Raw genomic sequence first — 20,205 nt, 5'->3', positions numbered from 1 at the left:
GAGTCAGCATGGGTTTGTAACTAACAAGTCATGTCAGACTAACTTAATTTCCTTCTATGACAGAATCACTGACTGGGTGGATCAGGGAAATGCTGTAGATATAGTATATCTTGACTTCAGCAAAGCATTTGACAAAGTATCTCACACCATCCTTATTGAAAAAATGACCAAGTATGCAATGGACCAGGCAACTGTTAGGTGGATTCATAACTGGCTTAGTGATCGGACTCAAAGGGTGATTGTAAATGGCTTCACATCCAGCTGGATGAATGTCTCAAGTGGGGTACCACAGGGCTCCGTCCTGGGACCTGTATTGTTCAACATCTTTATCAATGATTTAGATGAAGGAATTGAGGGTAAACTGATTAAATTTGCTGATGACACAAAGCTAGGAGGGATAGCTAATACTAGAGAAGAGAGAGAGAGGATTCAAAAAGACCTAAATAAACTGGAGCAGTGGGCAGCAACCAACAGAATGGTTTTTAAAAGGGAAAAATGCAAAGTACTACATCTGGGCAATAAAAATGAAAAAAGCATATACAGAAAGGGAGGAATAGAGCTAAGCAACAGTACATGTGAAAAAGACTTAGGTATACTAATAGATCATAGACTGAACATGAGTCAACAGTGTGATGCAGCAGCAAAAAAGGCAAATACAATTCTGGGATGTATTAACAGAAGCATACAGTCTAGATCACGTGAAGTCATTATCGGTCTTTACTCCTCTTTGGTCAGACCTCATCTGGAATACTGTGTACAGTTTTGGGCACCACATTTTAAAAAAGACATAGACAAACTGGAGCAAGTTCAGAGAAGAGCGACCAGAATGGTGACTGGTCTGCAAACCATGTCCTATGAGGAACGGTTGCAGGATTTGGGAATGTTTAGCTTGCAAAAAAGAAGACTGAGAGGAGACTTAATAGCTGTCTACAAATATGTCAAGGGCTGTCACATTGTAGAAGGATCATCTTTATTCTCATTTGCACAAGGAAAGACTAGAAGCAATGGGATGAAACTAAATGGGAGGAGACACAGATTAGATATTAGAAAAAACTTTTTGACAGTTAGGGTGATTAATGAGTGGAACAGGCTGCCACGAGAGGTGGTGAGTAGAGATGAGCGGTGTTCGACTAGAACTGTTCGCCAATCTCAAATTCGAGCTGTTTTGGGCGGTGTTCGAGTTGTTCGACGAACCCGAACGATTTGCAAAAAATTCGGCTGTTCGAGGTTATGTTCGATAACTGTTCGTGCACCAAAAGCGTGTCCTGCATGTCTGGTGCTATTTAGAGCACCAATCATGCAGGGATTGTCTGCCACTCACTGTAATGCCACAGCCATGGTGGTTGTGGCATTACAGTGATTGCCCAAATCGATGGGAACAGTGCCAACAGTGAAACATGAAAAGCCGGCAATTCAGCAGCGGCATACACCTGTACCCGACAATTTAGAACCGAAAGAATAGAGCTTCACACATAGATTAGATAGATATAAACATGTCAGCCACATATATACGAAGTACAGTGAAAGTGCTGCTTACTGTACTTGTCATTTAGCGTAAAGGATTTATCAAAAAAAATAATAGTGTTTTCGTGCACCGTCTCTTTAAAAAAGCCGGCCGGCAATTCAGCAGCGGTACCCGACAATTTAGAATAGAAAGAATAGAGAATCACACATAGATTAGATAGATAGAAACATGTCAGTCACATATATATGAAGTACAGTGACAGTGCTGCTTACTGTACTTGTCATTTAGCGTAAAGGATTTATCAAAAAAAATAATAGTGTTTTCATGCACCGTCTCTTTAAAAAAGCCGGCCGGCAATTCAGCAGCGGTACCCGACAATTTAGAACAGAAAGATAGAGTATCACACATAGATTAGATAGATAGAAACATGTCAGTCACATATATATGAAGTACAGTGATAGTGTTGGTTACTGTACTTGTCATTTAGTATTAAAATAAAGGATTTATTATTAAAAAAATTGGCGTGGGGTTCCCCTTAATTTTAGGCTCTAGCGGAGGTTAAGCAGACGGCTGGGGCAGATGTTTGAAGCCTGGGAAGGGGGTAATACCCACGGAGCTTCCCAGGCTACTAATATCAGCCCCCAGCTGAATACATAGCCTTTACTAGCTATTAAAATGGGGGACCCCCAAAAAAAATGACGTGGGGTCCCCCCTAATTTAATAGCTAGCAAAGGCTAGGCAGACAGCTGGGGGCTGATATTAATAGCCCAGGAAGGGAGCCATGAATATTGGCCCCCTCCCAGGCTAGAAACACCAGCCGTCAGCCGCCCCAGAAATGGCGCATTCATAGGATGCGCCAATTCTGGCACTTAGCCTCGCTCTTCCACGCTGCCCTGGTGCGGTGGCAGGGGGTAATAGGGTTGGGGTTGATGTCAGCTTATAATGCCAGCTGACATCAAGCCCAGGTTAGTAATGGAGAGGCGTCTATAAGACACCCCCATTACTAACCCCATAGTCAAAGTTAAAAAAAACACAAACACCCAGAATAAAGTCCTTTAATTGAAATAAAGACACAATCCTTTATTGTTCTAAATTAAACCATACTTACCGTCACGCCCATTCCAGCTGAAGCCAACGATCTCCTGCAATAAAAGAAAAATAATAAAGCAACCTCATCCTTACCTTTCCATGGTTCCCACGACAGCTTCAGCTCTGCTACATCGAGATGACAGGCTGGACCGCAGCAGAACGCTGCCATCCAGCCTCTCATCCCGCAGACACTGAGAAGCGCAGGCTTGCTTGCGCTGCTCAGCGTCTCTCTGTGACGACATCCAGATGAGCCGAGTTCATGTCCAATGAACTCGGCTCACCTCATGCACGTCACTGACAGCGTGGGAAAATTCTCACGCTGAAGCGGTGAGTGCAGGAGAATTCTCCCACGCTGTCAGTGACGTGCATAAGGTGAGCTCATGTCCAATGAACTCAGCTCACCTCCTGCACGTCACTGACAGCGTGGGAGAATTCTCCGGCACTCAGCGCTTCAGTGTGAGAATTCTCCCACGCTGAAGCGCTGAGTGCAGGAGAATTTTCCCACGTTGTCAGTGACGTGCATGAGGTGAGCCGAGTTCATTGGACAATAACTCGGCTCATCTGGATGCCCTCACAGAGAGACACTGTGGAGCGCAAGCAAGCCTGCGCTTCTCAGTGTCTGCGGGATGACAGGCTGGATGGCAGCGTTCTGCTGCGGTCCAGCCTGTCATCTCGATGTAGCAGAGCTGAAGCTGTCGTGGGAACCATGGAAAGGTAAGGATGAGGTTGCTTTATTATTTTTCTTTTATTGCAGGAGATCGTTGGCTTCAGCTGGAATGGGCGTGATGGTAAGTATGGTTTAATTTAGAACAATAAAGAATTGTGTGTTTATTTCAATTAAAGGACTTTTTTCTGGGTGTTGTGTTTTTTTTAAATACTTTACTAGAAATTCATGGTGGTCATGTCTAATATTGGCGTGACCCCATGAATTTCGGGCTTAGGGCCAGCTGATAATGCCAAGCTGGCCCTAACCCCTTTATTACCCAGTGAGCCACCGCATCAGGGCCCTGGATGAGTTGGGTACAGCGCCAGAAGATGGCGCTTCTATGAACGCGCCATTTTCCGGGGTGGCTGCGGACTGCAATTTGCAGCGGGGGTGGCCCAGAAAGCTTGGGCCTCCCTGCGCTGCGGATTCCAGCCCCCAGCTGCCTAGTTGTACCTGGCTGGACACAAAAACAGGGCGAAGCCCCACGTCAATTTTCTTTAAATTATTTCATGAAATAATTAAGAAAAAAAGGGCTTCCCTATATTGTTGTGTCCGGCCAGGTACAAATAGGCAGCTGGTGGTTGGGGGCAGCCCGTTCCTGCCTGCTGTACCTGGCTGGACACAAATATAGTGCGAAGCCCCACGTCAATTTTCTTTAAATTATTTCATGAAATAATTAAGAAAAAAAGGGCTTCCCTATATTGTTGTGTCCGGCCAGGTACAAATAGGCAGCTGGTGGTTGGGGGCAGCCCGTTCCTGCCTGCTGTACCTGGCTGGACACAAATATAGTGCGAAGCCCCACGTCAATTTTTTTTAAATTATTTCATGAATTTCCTGAAATAATTTAAAAAAATTGAAGTGGGGCTTCGCACTATATTTGTGTCCAGCCAGGTACAGCAGGCAGGAACGGGCTGCCCCCAACCACCAGCTGCCTATTTGTACCTGGCCGGACACAACAATATAGGGAAGCCCTTTTTTTCTTAATTATTTCATGAATTTCATGAAATAATTAAAAAAAATTGAAGTGGGGCTTCGCACTATATTTGTGTCCAGCCAGGTACAGCAGGCAGGAACGGGCTGCCCCCAACCACCAGCTGCCTATTTGTACCTGGCCGGACACAACAATATAGGGAAGGCCTTTTTTTCTTAATTATTTCATGAATTTCATGAAATAATTAAAAAAAAAGTACGTGGGGCTTCGCCCTATTTTTGTGTCCAGCCAGGTACAACTAGGTAGCTGGGGGCTGGAATCTGCAGCGCAGGGAGGCCCAAGCTTTCTGGGCCCCCCCCCCGCTACAAATTGCAGTCCGCAGCCACCCCGGAAAATGGCGCGTTCATAGAAGCGCCATCTTCTGGCGCTGTACCCAACTCATCCAGGGCCCTGGTGCGGTGGCTCACTGGGTAATAAAGGGGTTAGGGCCAGCTTGGTATTATCAGCTGGCCCCAAGCCCAAAATTCATGGGGTCACGCCAGTATTAGACATGACCGCCATGAATTTCTAGTAAAGTATTTAAAAAAAACACAACACCCAGAATAAAGTCCTTTAATTGAAATAAAGACACAATTCTTTATTGTTCTAAATTAAACCATACTTACCATCACACCCATTCCAGCTGAAGCCAACGATCTCCTGCAATAAAAGAAAAATAATAAACCAACCTCATCCTTACCTTTCCATGGTTCCCACGACAGCTTCAGCTCTGCTACATCGAGATGACTGGCTGGACCGCAGCAGAACGCTGCCATCCAGTCTGTCATCCCGCAGACACTGAGAAGCGCAGGCATGCTTGCGCTCCTCACTGTCTCGCTGTGACGGCATCCAGATGAGCCGAGGTCATGTCCAATGAACTCGGCTCACCTCATGCACGTCACTGACAGCGTGGGAAAATTCTCACGCTGAAGCGCTGAGTGCAGGAGAATTCTCCCACGCTGTCAGTGACGTGCAGGAGGTGAGCTGAGTTCATTGGACATGAGCTCACCTTATGCACGTCACTGACAGCGTGGGAGAATTCTCCTGCACTCACCGCTTCAGCGTGAGAATTTTCCCACGCTGTCAGTGACGTGCATGAGGTGAGCCGAGTTCATTGGACATGAACTCGGCTCATCTGGATGTCGTCACAGAGAGACGCTGAGCAGCGCAAGCAAGCCTGCGCTTCTCAGTGTCTGCGGGATGAGAGGCTGGATGGCAGCGTTCTGCTGCGGTCCAGCCTGTCATCTCGATGTAGCAGAGCTGAAGCTGTCGTGGGAACCATGGAAAGGTAAGGATGAGGTTGCTTTATTATTTTTCTTTTATTGCAGGAGATCGTTGGCTTCAGCTGGAATGGGCGTGACGGTAAGTATGGTTTAATTTAGAACAATAAAGGATTGTGTCTTTATTTCAATTAAAGGACTTTATTCTGGGTGTTTGTGTTTTTTTTAACTTTGACTATGGGGTTAGTAATGGGGGTGTCTTATAGACGCCTCCCCATTACTAACCTGGGCTTGATGTCAGCTGGCATTATAAGCTGACATCAACCCCAACCCTATTACCCCCTGCCACCGCACCAGGGCAGCGTGGAAGAGCGAGGCTAAGTGCCAGAATTGGCGCATCCTATGAATGCGCCATTTCTGGGGCGGCTGACGGCTGGTGTTTCTAGCCTGGGAGGGGGCCAATATTCATGGCTCCCTTCCTGGGCTATTAATATCAGCCCCCAGCTGTCTGCCTAGCCTTTGCTAGCTATTAAATTAGGGGGGACCCCACGTCATTTTTTTTGGGGGGTCCCCCATTTTAATAGCTAGTAAAGGCTATGTATTCAGCTGGGGGCTGATATTAGTAGCCTGGGAAGCTCCGTGGGTATTACCCCCTTCCCAGGCTTCAAACATCTGCCCCAGCTATCTGCTTAACCTCCGCTAGAGCCTAAAATTAAGGGGAACCCCACGCCAATTTTTTTAATAATAAATCCTTTATTTTAATACTAAATGACAAGTACAGTAACCAACACTATCACTGTACTTCATATATATGTGACTGACATGTTTCTATCTATCTAATCTATGTGTGATGCTCTATCTTTCTGTTCTAAATTGTCGGGTACCGCTGCTGAATTGCCGGCCGGCTTTTTTAAAGAGACAGTGCATGAAAACACTATTATTTTTTTAAATAAATCCTTTACACTAAATGACAAGTACAGTAAGCAACACTATCACTGTACTTCATATATATGTGACTGACATGTTTCTATCTATCTAATCTATGTGTGAAGCTCTATTCTTTCTGTTCTAAATTGTCGGGTACAGATGCTGAATTGCCGGCCGGCTTTTTTAAAGAGACGGTGCATGAAAACACTAATATTTTTTTAAATAAATCCTTTACACTAAATGACAAGTGCAGTAACCAACACTGTCACTGTGCTTCTTATATGTGTGACTGACATGTTTCTATCTATCTAATCTATGTGTGATGCTCTATTCCTTCTTGTCTAAATTGTCGGGTACCGGTGTATGCCGCTGCTGAATTTGCCGGCCGGCTTTTTTAAAGAGAGTGTCTTCTGAGCAGTTTGTCAGCTTTTGGACACCTTTGCAGGTGTTTTCTATGTGTTTCTATGTGTTTTTGTTTGCCTGCCATTGGTTTTAACGGTGTTCGACGGTGTTCTAAGGTGTTCGACGAACAGTTCGACGAACAGTTCCTCGAACATCCCGGTGTTCGACGAACCGAACCGAACCCGAACACTACGGGGGTGGCTCAACACTAGTGGTGAGTTCCCCTTCAATGGACGTCTTCAAACAGAGGCTGGACAGACATCTGTCTGAGATGATCTAGTGAATCCTGCTTTGAGCAGGGGGTTGGACCAGATGACCCAGGAGGTCCCTTCCAACTCTACCATTCTATGATTCTATGATTCTATCCTAAGGATAGGCCATCAATGTTAAAGTCATGGACAACCCCTTTAATGGCCGTTCTTGAGTACTGTTGCTCAGCTTCTATTCACTTCAGTAGAAGCTGAGCAGCAGTACCCAGGTATGGCCACTACACAGTATACAGAGCCATGCTGGTCCAGTAGGGCACCGACACCCTCACCGATCCAATATTGATGACCTATTGCCATTATCGGCTTGGACAACCCCATTAATTCTTCTTATTACAAGGACAGGGGTGCCGATACAGGTGAAGTAAACACGTAGTGAGCCATATTTCAGCGGCATGTTACCCTATCATCTTATTTTTGGGGGCCCTTCTAACTAAAAAGGGTTATCCAAAGCCTAGAACCCTTGGATACATTTTCTATAGAAATTTCAAACTGTTTCTGCTCCCATCACTGGAAACATTAATCGTAAGAGTTCATGCGGAGAGTAAATAGTGTTTAAATTGTGTTACATTCAGTGGATTTGCAAAATCAAGGTCCAACTGAGAACAAGACGGGCGACACCAGTGACCCTATGTTGCAACCCGCCTGTGACATTATATAAGTACATAGTATAGAAATCAGGATACAACATGTGCAACTCCTGCCGCCATTCATTGTCAGCGTGTTGCCTTCCTGTGCTGCATCGCCTCATGTAACCTTTCTTACAACTGTATTTACATAACACAGTAACATCAAGTCATATAGGCAACAGTGCGGATCAGATCTGACACCAAGAGGCATTTGTCAAGAATTTCCAAGGAAAAGAAAAAGAAAAACACCATCAGCCAACTCAAAACCAATAAGTCTCTTTAATTCCTCCGCATTCTATTCCTTGATATAAAACAGGTTCCAAAACTAGAACCAATGTTGAACGTCCAAATACAACGTGACTTCTAAGACTTTTTATTTTTAAGATCCCATCCAAGTTTCAGAATTTCTTCTGATATCACTAAAATGAATTGTTTCCTTACCATATAAATAATCTCATTTTCAGATATTTTACCATATTTCTTGAACGATAGAGTACACCTGCTATCATACCGTAAGGTATGTGTAAGCGCTTCTTTACATTTTATTATTCTAATATGATAAATTATCAGTCAGCAAAGGATTAAGTCAAGGAGGTGACGGTAACATTGCAAATGATTTCATAAAAATGATTAAAAAAATGCACGAAACGCTGAGTTATCATATTCAATTGCCAACGTGCTAGATCATTAAAAATGCAAAGTGTTCTAAAAGATTTGTAAAGTTTGGAAAGTGTATCATAAAAGTTTACAACTGTTCATCCAACCAGTGCCACAATTCTTTCCAGGGAATGAAATATACATTGTATCCTTTGGGATGTGCTGTATTTTGCACCCATGACTATAGCTGGCCAGTGACTGACCTACAGAGACACATGGAGATGAATTCAGCAGGCAGGAATTCATCTGATAAACACATTACATTAGATTTCATTCACCCTGGACAAGTCCTAGTGAAGATATATACACAGAGTACAAGCTTACCTTCCTCCAGCAGTAAGTTCTTCAGTCTCCCAGGCACACATGTGATCAGGGACATACAAGCTGCAGCACTTCTTATCTGTGTCTTCTGCCACTCCAAAAAAAAACAAAAAACATATGAGACTGCAGAATAAAAAAGGGAGATGAAAGGGCACCCACTGCCCTGGTCCTGTGTGCACCCTGCTCCCTTTCAGGATACTTTAGTGTCAAAACTTTCAGAAAGAACTTGTGTCCAAAGCAGGAAGAGAACAGTCATTCTTGCAGGCTGGAGGGGAGTGTTTCTTAGGTTCCTTGCACTGAAGTATATAAGGCTGGAAAGTAACAAGCACAGGCTGGATTACACCACCTCCCCAGCTCCCTGTGCTAGTCCACTGTGCACTATGCCTAGCTCCTTGCAGATGTCCACTGAGAACTCTCTTACTTCCACTATGCACCTTTCATAACTCCTTGTAGAAGTCTTCTATGCCCCCTTTCCAGATCCTTGTACTCCGCTGTGCACGTTCCTTTGGTCTTCTTCAGTCTCAAGATAAAGTCCTCTGAAATCCTTCAGTCTCCAGATAAAGTCCTCTGAACACCTTCTTCAGTCTCCAGATAAAGGTCCTCTGAACACCTTCTTCAGTCTCCAGAAAAGGTCCTCTGAACACCTTCTTCAGTCTCCAGGAAAAGTCCTCTTAATACCTGCTTCTGTCTCTTGAATAAGTTCACCGAGGACCCTCCCCAAGTCTTGTAGAAGTCTTCTAATAAGTACTATCCCTAAGTTCACTGAGCGCCCTCCTTAGTTGATTGCACAAACCCCCTTGAGAAGTTTCTTTAGCTCCTTGAGCAAGTCCTCTGAGCACCTTTCTTGCTCCCATATATCACTTCTATGATCAGTCCCCGTGAGCTCCTCCTGCCCAGTGCTGGTCCTGTTTCTTATTTATATATAACTTGATCCCTGCAGCTTCCCTTCTGCCACATGTGAGTTGAAATTCCCAGCAGGAGGCGAGATATACTTTAGTCATACTCAAATTCTCATTTTTTCATTCTTTACTAGTGATGACGTGTCTTTCCACTCCCCTTTTCTAGACAATTTCACCCTGATAATAACACCCAGGCCACTGGGCAAAATACCTGGGTGGATCTGCCTTACATTTGCACTTCAGTAATGCCTTACAATGTACGCAGTATCTTCGTATTGTGCTGCCTGTTGTCAAGTATTGCCAAAATGATTATTCATATAACTAATAAAGTTATGTGTATTGTAGCCTATAAACATATAGTATTTACTGTAGCTTAGATAGACTTAACTATATATAAATATATATATGTTAATTCTTAACAAATCATCTCAAAAATCATTCTGTTTGATAATAATTGATCTTTCTGATATTCCTTATCATTGATATAAGATCATGTTTGAGATGAACCTCATGCTGTAAGGTCTATGAGATAAATTCACTATGTTAGTCCCGTATCTGGCCAAAGCTGATTAGCTTGGAGGCACCACTTGTAACTGGGTGCGCATGTTTTTCCAGAACCACCTTCACCATGCTACTATGTACCAAGGATGGGGATATTTATTTCCTATATACTTTACACATTTACTTTCAATTACTAATACTAATACTATATACCCAAAATTAGTTAAAACTGGGTGGATCATCTACATTTGATGTGGCTTCCCATGAGAGATCCCCATAAGAACTTTACTAATTTTTTTCCCTGTAAAGTGATAGGCACCATAATGGGTACCATAATGGGAACTAAACAGACCCCATTATAATGGAGTCTATTAAGTGCTACTTGTATCAATCATATAACATATCTGACCTTGGCATCAATTCCAATTTTCTGTTCCTTGAAAGGAACAAAGAAACACCATTGCCAAACCCTAGTGTGAATGCAGCCTTAAAGGGGTACTCCAGTTGGAAAGCGTTATGACCTATCTACTGTATATGTAGTACCTTCTAGATGGGTGGTGATTTGGCCACTGAAACTTTCACGGATTGCCAGAATGGGGCACTTTTTTCCCCATTAGAATGGAGTAGCCGCTGCTCCATTCATTTTTTATGAGACTGCTAAATGCTGTACTCTGCTTTCTCCAGCAGTCCCATAAAGAATAAATGGAGCAATGCTACTCCATTCCAATGGGGATAAAAGTGCTCCATTCTGGCAATCCTTGGGAGTTTCAGTAGTGTGACTACCACCTACAGTACAGACCAAAAGTTTGGACACACCTTCTCATTTAAAGATTTTTCTGTATTTTTATGACTATGAAAATTGTACATTCACACTGAAAGCATCAAAACTATGAATTAACACTGGTGTTGATCGAGCACTAAAATGCTCGGGTGCTCGAAGCTCGGGCCGAGCTCGCCGTGATACTCGGGTGCTCGACCCGAGCAACGAGCCCAATGTTAGTCTATGGGAGACCCGAGCATTTTTGCGGTGGCACCCCCAGCAGTCTTTTAAAAGCCTAACAAGTGCCCAAAACGAGAGTGACAGTGCTCAAATTACATGGGGACAGCATGGGGATCGCCCCAGGAAGCATTTCTGACCCCCAGGTCACTGCTGTCAACAACGTGGTCAGAGGTATTAAGCCACTTTTACGGGCTCACAATAAAACGTTCAAAAACGAAACTGAAACTTTTTTCCTGTGAAATATGTTAAGGAATTTCTTTTCCAGGGTAAAGACTTGTGTATAAGGTAAAATAAATAACCAAAAACAAAAATACTCCTCCACACCTTGGGCTATGTTCACAAGTAGCATTTTTTATGCGTTTTTGCACTTTTGTATTGCTTTCAACTGTGACAAATGCATTCACCGGGAAATGTCATTTTAACATTTTACAACCTTATCTGGCCATGTGCTGTGTGACACATGCATAAAGTGCTGAAAAGAGATGGGAACAGCATGGGGAAGACCCCTGGAAGCATCTCTGACACCCAGGTCACTGTCTAAAAGTGTGCCCATCATAAGTGATCCTTGCCGCATCAGAAGATGCAGACTTGCAACTATCCCCGTGCAAGTTCTAGTCCCAGGGCAGTGTTCAATTGTACCTCCCCCATTCCTTGCAATACAAGCGCAAGTATGCAGCCTGCCACCCACCCACCCCCAGGCTGCAATACTATACTGCTTGCTTGCACTTGAAATTGGGCCTTTTAGGCATGTGGAGGCGGAATCTGGCCACCACGTCATGGCTGCGTTGGCAGCCTGGAATCCATACTCAGTCCCCAGCCGCCCGGCGGCCGGGTGTCCATGCTCGGTCCCCAGTCGCCCCGCGGCCGGGTGTCCACACACGGTTCCCAGCCGCCTGGGGGCAGCCGGGTGTCCATAAACGGTCCCCAGCCGCCCCTATTTCTCCTTGGAACATCCCCCCACACACTTGTCTTAGCCCAGCCTGCTTTAGGGCAGCATTGGACGAGCCCACCAGAGAACCAGACTCCTCCGGTGGGCCCTGGCTTCTCCATCAGGGGAGTTGAGAGTGCCAAGGTGAGGAGCATGATGATGATGACAGAAGTTAGCATCTGCTTTGTTTTCTTTTAATGCAAGTGTAAGTGTGCAGCCTGCCACCCACCCACCCCCAGACTGCAATGCCATACTGCTAGCTTGCACTTGAAATGGGGCCTTTTAGTTTGGAGGAGGCCGAAGCTGGCCACTACCTCATGGCTGCTTCGGCAGCGAGGTATCCATACTCAGTCCCCAGCCGCCCCTATTTGTCCTGGTGTGTCTTATACATAAGATTAAGCGTGTATACCAAAACATTACCTGTGTCCTCCCCAGTGCATTTAGTGGGAAGGAGAGCCTATTCCGCTGTGGTGTGTGCATGCCAAACCCCTGTTCATGGTACATGCGAAGATGCCTCCCACCCTGCACCTGTCGTTGCAGACTTGCAACTATCCCCGTTCAAGTCCTTGTCCCAGGGCAGTGTTCAATTGTACCTCTCCCATTCCTTGCAATGCAAGCGCAAGTATGCAGCCTGCCACCCACCCACCCCCAGGCTGCAATACCATACTGCTTGCTTGCTTGCACTTTAAATTGGGCGTTTTAGGCTTGTGGAGGCGGAATCTGGCCACCACACCATGGCTGCGTCGGCGGCCTGGTATACATACTCAGTCCCCAGCCGCCCGGTGGCCGGATGTCCCCGCTTGCTCCCCAGCCTCCAGGGGGCGGCCGGGTGTCCATACTCGGTCCCCAGCCACCCCTATTTGTCCCAGTAACCTTTCCCACACTTTTCTTAGCCTGGCCTGCTTTAGGGCAGCATTGGCCGAGCCCACCAGAGAACCAGACTCCTCCGGTGGGCCCTGGCTTCTCCATCAGGGGAGTTGAGAGTGCCAAGGTGAGGAGCATGATGAGGATGATAGAAGTTAGCATCTGCTTTGTTTTGTTGGAATGCAAGTGCATGTATGTAGTAGCGGCTAGGCCTGAGGTGGTCAGCGTTTTGGCGCATATCCTACCTCCTCCGAGGATTGCTGGATGTTTTCCTGCTACTATCCAAGTTCTATGACTCCCGTTAAAACAAAGCTTCAGGTGATAAATGATGGATGAGGTAGTGGCAAAGGAGAAAGAGCAGGAGGAACAGGGACCATTCACATCAATATCAGGCCAGTCAACCAGATAAGTCTTGTAGGATATGTTTCTGTAACAAAAGGAGCGGTTCGACTACACAGTTATAGGGCATAAAGCGAGTGCAATGCCTACCAAAAATTTTGAGGCACTCCAATGCCCCTTGGAAATGACATGGAGGTCAGACGGCCTTAACTAAACCTTTTTTTCCATTTATAGCAACTGGGTCTCCTGTGCACTGTTGGCCTAAGCAGTGAATGGAAGGCTTTCCAAAAATTATGAGGAACTGCAATGCCCCTTACAAGAGCCATGCAGTACAGCATATTACAAACATAAGTCCCATTATTGGGGAGTGGGTCTACCATAGGGTTTGCTTATGCCTTCCAAGCAAAAGCTTCCAAAAATTAGGACGGAGCAACTTGCAATGCCCCTTACAAGAGCCATGCAGTACAGCATATTACAAACATAAGTCCCATTATTGGGGAGTGGGTCTCCCATAGGATTTGCTTATGCCTTCCAAGCAAAAGCTTCCAAAAATTAGGACGAGCAACTTGCAATGCCCCTTACAAGAGCCATGCAGTACAGCGTATTACAAACATAAGTCCCATTATTGGGGAGTGGGTCTCCCATAGTATTTGCTTATGCCTTCCAAGCAAAAGCTTCCAAAAATTAGGACGGAGCAACTTGCAATGCCCCTTACAAGAACCATGCAGTACAGCATATTACAAACATAAGTCCCATTATTGGGGAGTGGGTGTCCCATAGGATTTGCTTATGCCTTCCAAGCAAAAGCTTCCAAAAATTAGGACGGAGCAACTTGCAATGCCCCTTACAAGAGCCATGCAGTACAGCATATTACAAACATAAGTCCCATTATTGGGGAGTGGGTCTCCCATAGTATTTGATTATGCCTTCCAAGCAAAAGCTTCCGAAAATTAGGATGGAGCAACTTGCAATGCCCCTTACAAGAGCCATGCCGTACAGCATATTACAAACATAAGTCCCATTATTGGGGAGTGGGTCTCCCATAGTATTTGCTTATGCCTTCCAAGCAAAAGCTTCCAAAAATTAGGACGGAGCAACTTGCAATGCCCCTTACAAGAACCATGCAGTACAGCATATTACAAACATAAGTCCCATTATTGGAGAGTGGGTCTCCCATAGTATTTGCTTATGCCTTCCAAGCAAAAGCTTCCGAAAATTAGGATGGAGCAACTTGCAATGCCCCTTACAAGAGCCATGCCGTACAGCATATTACAAACATAAGTCCCATTATTGGGGAGTGGGTCTCCCATAGGATTTGCTTATGCCTTCCAAGGAAAAGCTTCCAAAAATTAGGATGCAGCAACTTGCAATGCCCCTTACAAGAACCATGCAGTACAGCATATTACAAACATAAGTCCCATTATTGGGGAGTGGGTCTCCCATAGTATTTGCTTATGCCTTACAAGCAAAAGCTTCCAAAAATTAGGACGGAGCAACTTGCAATGCCCCTTACAAGAGCCATGCAGTACAGCGTATTACAAACATAAGTCCCATTATTGGGGAGTGGGTCTCCCATAGGATTTGCTTATGCCTTCCAAGCAAAAGCTGACAAAAATAAGGACGGAGGAACTTGCAATGCTGGCACCCTGGTGGTATAGTGGTGGTGGAGGCTGAGCATAAGAAGAACATAAAACAGCCGAAATGAGGAAGCGTATACCCATGTGTGGGTGTGAAGCGGTGCATGTGAATACACCTCCCGAAATAACACAGTGGATTTGACTTTATGTTACTCTGCTGTCATTTGGTGGTGATGAGAAGTCTGGCCCAATCCAGCCCTTGTTCATTTTGATAACGGTCAGCTTGTCAGCATTGTCAGTTGACAGGTGAGTGCGCTTATCAGTTATAATTCCCCCAGCGGCACTAAAAACACGCTCCGATAACACGCTAGCGGCAGGGCAGGCCAGGACCTCCAAGGCGTACAGAGCGAGTTCATTCCAAGTGTCCAGCTTGGATACCCAATAATTAAAAGGCACAGAGGAATCACGGAGGACGCTGGTACGGTCGGCAAGGTACTCCCTCACCATCTTTTGAAACTTTCCACTCCTTGTGAGAGTACCCCGCGCCTCAGGTCCTGTAAGCTGGGCGGGTGTCAGAAATCTGTCCCAGAACGTTGACAGTGTTCCCCTGCCTCTGCTGGATTGGAGTTGCATCTCTCTCACCTGTACGCCTTGGATGGGCAACGAACTGTGACCTCTGCCGCTAGCGTGTTCAGATGGGAATTTTTTTAAGAGTTCTGCAGCAAGGGCCTTCTGGTACTGCCCGATTTTTGTAGACCTCTCCACCTCAGGAATAAGAGAGTGAAAGTTCTCCTTGTAGCGGGGGTCTAAAAGTGTCACCAACCAGTAATGACTGTCACCCAACATTTTGACAACGCGAGGGTCATGGTTAAGGCAGCGTAACATAAAGTCAGCCATGCATGCCAGACTGGTAACGGACAAGATTTCCGTGTCCTCACCAAGATGACGACTGACCATGCTCTCCTCCTCCTCCCCCCTGTCCTCAGGCCACCCACGCTGAACCGACGGTATGACACTTGTACAGGTACTACCATCTACAGCGCATGATAGCAGCTCCTGTTCTTCCTCCTCCTCCTCCTCCTCTCCCTCATTGTCCCCCAATGCACGTTGGGATGAGATGAGGCTGGGCTGTGTGTAATCGCCCACTACGGCTTCTTGATCAATCTCATCATACTCTGGCTTCAATGCCTCCTCTTTAATTCTCTGCAGAGAGCATTGCAAAAGACAGACAAGTGGGATGCTGACACTAATGATGGCGTCATCGCCACTCACCATCTTGATGGCCTCCTCAAAGTTTGTTAGGATGGTACATATGTCAGACATCCAGGTCCACTCCTGAGGTCTTATGTGTGGAGTCTGACCTGAATATCGACGGCCTTGTTGCATCTGGTACTCCACAACTGCTCTCTTCTGCTCACAAATCCTTTGCAACATGTGGAGGGTAGAGTTCCAACGTGTGGGGACATCACACACCAGTCGGTGTGCCGGGAGCAGCAAACGCTGCTGCAACACAGCAAGGGCGGCGGAAGCTGTAGCCGACTTACGAAAATGAGCTGACAGGCGGCGTACTTTCACGAGCAGATCTGGCAACTCGGGGTACGATTTAAGAAACCGCTGAACCACGAGGTTAAGCACATGAGCCAGGCATGGTACGTGTGTGATCTCACCTCGCCTCAGAGCCGCCACCAGGTTACGGCCATTGTCACACACGATCATGCCCTGATGTAGGTTCAGCGGTCTCAGCCACAGATCTGCCTGCTCTTTCACAGCTGTCCACAACTCACAAGCAGTGTGAGGTTTATCACCTAAGCTTATGAGTTTCAGCACAGCCTGTTGCCGCTTGGCGGAGGCAGTACTGCAGTGCTTCCAGCTTGTAACTGATGTGGTGATAACTGAGATGGAGGCTGAACATGAGGAGGAGGAGGAGGAGGATGATGCGCAGGAGCTATACACTGTGGGGGCAACTATGACTGACATAGGGCCCGCAATCCTCGGTGTGGGGAGGACGTGTTCCGTCCCAAGGTCCGACTGGGTCCCGGCTTCCACTATGTTTACCCAGTGTGCCGTCAGAGAGATGTACCGTCCCTGGCCACAAGCACTTGTCCACGTGCCCGTTGTCAGGTGGACTCTCCCAGTAACTGCGTTGTTGAGGGCACGGCAGATGCTTTGGGACACGTGCTTGTGTAGTGCGGGGATGGCACACAGGGCAAAATAGTGTCGGCTGGGGACCGAGTACCGAGGGACGGCCACCGCCATATGATTGCGGAAGGATTCCGTCTCCACCAGCCTAAAAGGCAGCATTTCCAACGCAAGCAGTCGTGAAATGTGCGAATTTAGGACTGTGGCCTGTGGGGCGTTAGCTGCAAATTTCCGCTTTCGTTCAAAGGTCTGGGATATGGACAATTGAACGCTGCGGTGGGACGTGGACGTGGACATTGATGCTGTTTCTTGAGAAACTGCCATAACAAGTGAAGACTGAGAGGAGGGGGCATCTTTACATGCAGTATGGACAGGGGATTGCCTTGCACACACAACAGGGGGTTCTATTGCACACACAACAGTGGAAGAAGCAGTGGTGACACCCGCTGAGACTGGTCGTGGACCCTGGGTTTCGCCCCACAAAGTCGGGTGCTTTGCTGCCATGTGCCTGATCATGCTGGTGGTGGTCAGGCTGGTAGTTTTGTCACCCCTGCTGATGCTGGCATGGCAGGTGGAACATATGGCCTTTTTGGGGTTATCAGCAGAGTCTTTAAAAAAATTCCAGACTCTGGAAGACCTACCGCTTGTACTGGCAACGTCCCTCGTGTTGGTGTTACGGGGAACGGTTGCCCGCCTTCTGTCTGAGGCCACCACACTGCTTCTTCCTGCCTGTTGGGGTACTCTGCCTCCCTCCCCCTGTGTGCTGCTGGCCTCACTCTGCATGTCCTCCTGCCACGTTGGGTCAGTTACTAGATCATCCACCACCTCCTCCTCTTCCACTTGCGCACCACGATGCTCCTCCTCACTTCCTGGCAATTGTGTCTCGTCATCGTCCACCTCTTGTGACAAATTGCCAGCGTTGACTTCCTGTGGCCATGGCTGTTCAAATATTTGGGCATCGTTACATGAGATCTCCTCTTCCACCACTTCAAGCGTATCAGGCGAGGGGCACAAATATGGAAATGGACCAGTGAACAGCTCTTCAGAGTGTCCAAGTGTGGGATCAATTGCTGTCTGACGACACTCGGCATGGTGGGAGGAAGGAGCATCAGGGTGAGGAGGAGTATGCGGTCGAGACTCACGGCTACTAAGAGTTGACCGTGTGGAAGACAGACCGGAGGTGGTGGTGCCCAGGTAACTGGAAGTATTATCTGCTATCCAATTAATAACCTGTTCACACTGATCAGTTCTCAATACTGGTGTTGTTCTGTGCTTCCCTAGTAATTCGGTCAAGAAGTGGGAGCGAGAAGATGTGGCTGTTGGTTGTGGCACATTTTCACCTTGGCCACGGCCCCGTCCTCTGCACGAACCATCACCAGAATGTCCACTTCCACGTCCCTTGCCACGTGCCTTGCCCATTGTAAAGTAAGTAAAATAGCTTACACTTGCACTATCAATGGAAAAAGGGTAATAAAAAGTAGATTAGAACCGTGGAAGAGGAAAACCACAGTTCTATTTCTCTGGCCTACACCCGACTCTTTTAAACAACCTGAACAATCAGGGAGAAACTATTACTGTTTTTTTTACGTAAAAAATACCAAAACCTGAATAATAGAGATTTTTTACCGTGGGATGGCAAAACCACAGTTATTGTTTACTGGGGTATAACAGACTTTTTTAAATAGATATAATTGCGGCTGAAGAGTGAGCGACACACTCAAACTGTGTTTTTTTAGATACCAAAGGCCCAAAACTGGATAGTACAGAGATTTGACCCGTGGAACTGCAAAACCACACTGGGATTTGTCGGGCCTACACCAGACTATTTTCAACAGATATATTTTTGTGTCACAACAGTCAGGAGACACTACTGTTTTTCTTTACGGAAAATATACCAAAACCTGAATAATAGAGATTTTTTACCATGGGATGGCAAAACCACAGTTATTGTTTACTGGGGTATACCAGACTTTTTTAAATAGATATAATTGCGGCTGAACAGTGAGCGACACACTCAAACTGTGTTTTTTTAGATACCAAAGGCCCAAAACTGGATAGTACAGAGATTTGACCCGTGGAACTGCAAAACCACACTGGGATTTGTCGGGCCTACAGCAGACTATTTTCAACAGATATATTTTTGTGTCACAACAGTCAGGAGACACTACTGTTTTTCTTTACGTAAAAAATACCAAAACCTGAATAATAGAGATTTTTTACCGTGGGATGGCAAAACCACAGTTATTGTTTACTGGGGTATACCAGACTTTTTTAAATAGATATAATTGCGGCTGAACAGTGCGCGACACACTCAAACTGTTTTTTTTTTTAGATACAAGTGGCCCAAAAGTGGATAATACAGAGGTTTGAACCGTGGAAGTGCAAAACAACACTTCTGTTTCTCTAGCCTACACCTGACTATTTTCAACAGATATATTTGTGTCTGAAAAATCAGAGACACGCTTTTTTTTTTTGGGGGGGGACACCAAAAGGTTAATAAGACTGGTATTTGTACAGTGTGAAGGAGGAAAAAAAAAAGAGGATTTAGATGAAAAAAAAAAAGGATTTTTCCTGTCCCCTGAGACCTGGAGCTAAGTCCAGCAATTTCAGCAACAGGAGCACCACACAGGACTGTAATGCAGTGTTTGCTGGTATAACCATTGCGTCTCCTATACAGCCTGCCTGCCTGATATCTGGGATGGATATTAGTCCTGAGAAGGACTGTTTGTTTGATCTGGCAGCCTTTACAGACCCTACACTAACTATTTCGCAGTTTATATCTCTCCCTAAATCAGCAGCGCTGTCCCTACACTGTCTGATCCAGAGCCCGGTTTTAAATACTCGAGGTGACGCTGTGCGGCCAGCCAATCATTGTAATGCCCACAACCAACATGGCTGCGGCATTACAGTGACTGGCTGGCAATCCCTGCATGTTCATTGGCACATGTTCGCTCAACACTAATTAACACATGTGGAATTATATACTTAACAAAAAAGTTTGAAACAACTGAAAATATGTCTTATATTCTAGGTTCTTCAAAGTAGCCACCTTTTGCTTTGATGACCGCTTTGTACACTCTTGGCATTCTCTTGATGAGCTTCAAGAAGTAGTCACCGGAAATGGTCTTCCAACAATCTTGAAGGAGTTCCCAGAGATGCTTAGCACTTGATGGCCCTTTTGCCTTCACTCTGCGGTCCAGCTCACCCCAAACCATCTCGATTGGGTTCAGGTCTGGTGACTGTGGAGGCCAGGTCATCTGGCGTAGCACCCCATTACTCTCCTACTTGGTCAAATAGCCCTTACAC

General features: G+C 46.0%; 1 protein-coding gene across 1 annotated transcript in view; it reads right to left on the bottom strand.

Moving 5' to 3' along the window:
• LOC141172336 (neurotrophin-4-like) overlaps window positions 1–9,678 on the bottom strand; it is a 143,573-nt gene extending 133,895 nt beyond the window's left edge. The window contains exon 1 of the mRNA XM_073656435.1: window positions 8,656–9,678. The gene's annotated coding sequence lies outside the window, so the exon portion shown is untranslated. The remainder of the gene's footprint in view (window positions 1–8,655) is intronic.
• Window positions 9,679–20,205: the final 10,527 nt, after the last annotated feature.

The sequence above is a fragment of the Phyllobates terribilis genome, unplaced genomic scaffold, assembly GCF_046119375.1.
Source record: "Phyllobates terribilis strain yellow unplaced genomic scaffold, ASM4611937v1 Scaffold_12__6_contigs__length_324123572, whole genome shotgun sequence".
Classification (NCBI taxonomy): Eukaryota; Metazoa; Chordata; class Amphibia; order Anura; family Dendrobatidae; genus Phyllobates; species Phyllobates terribilis.
This window is presented reverse-complemented; position numbering and strand designations above follow the sequence as displayed.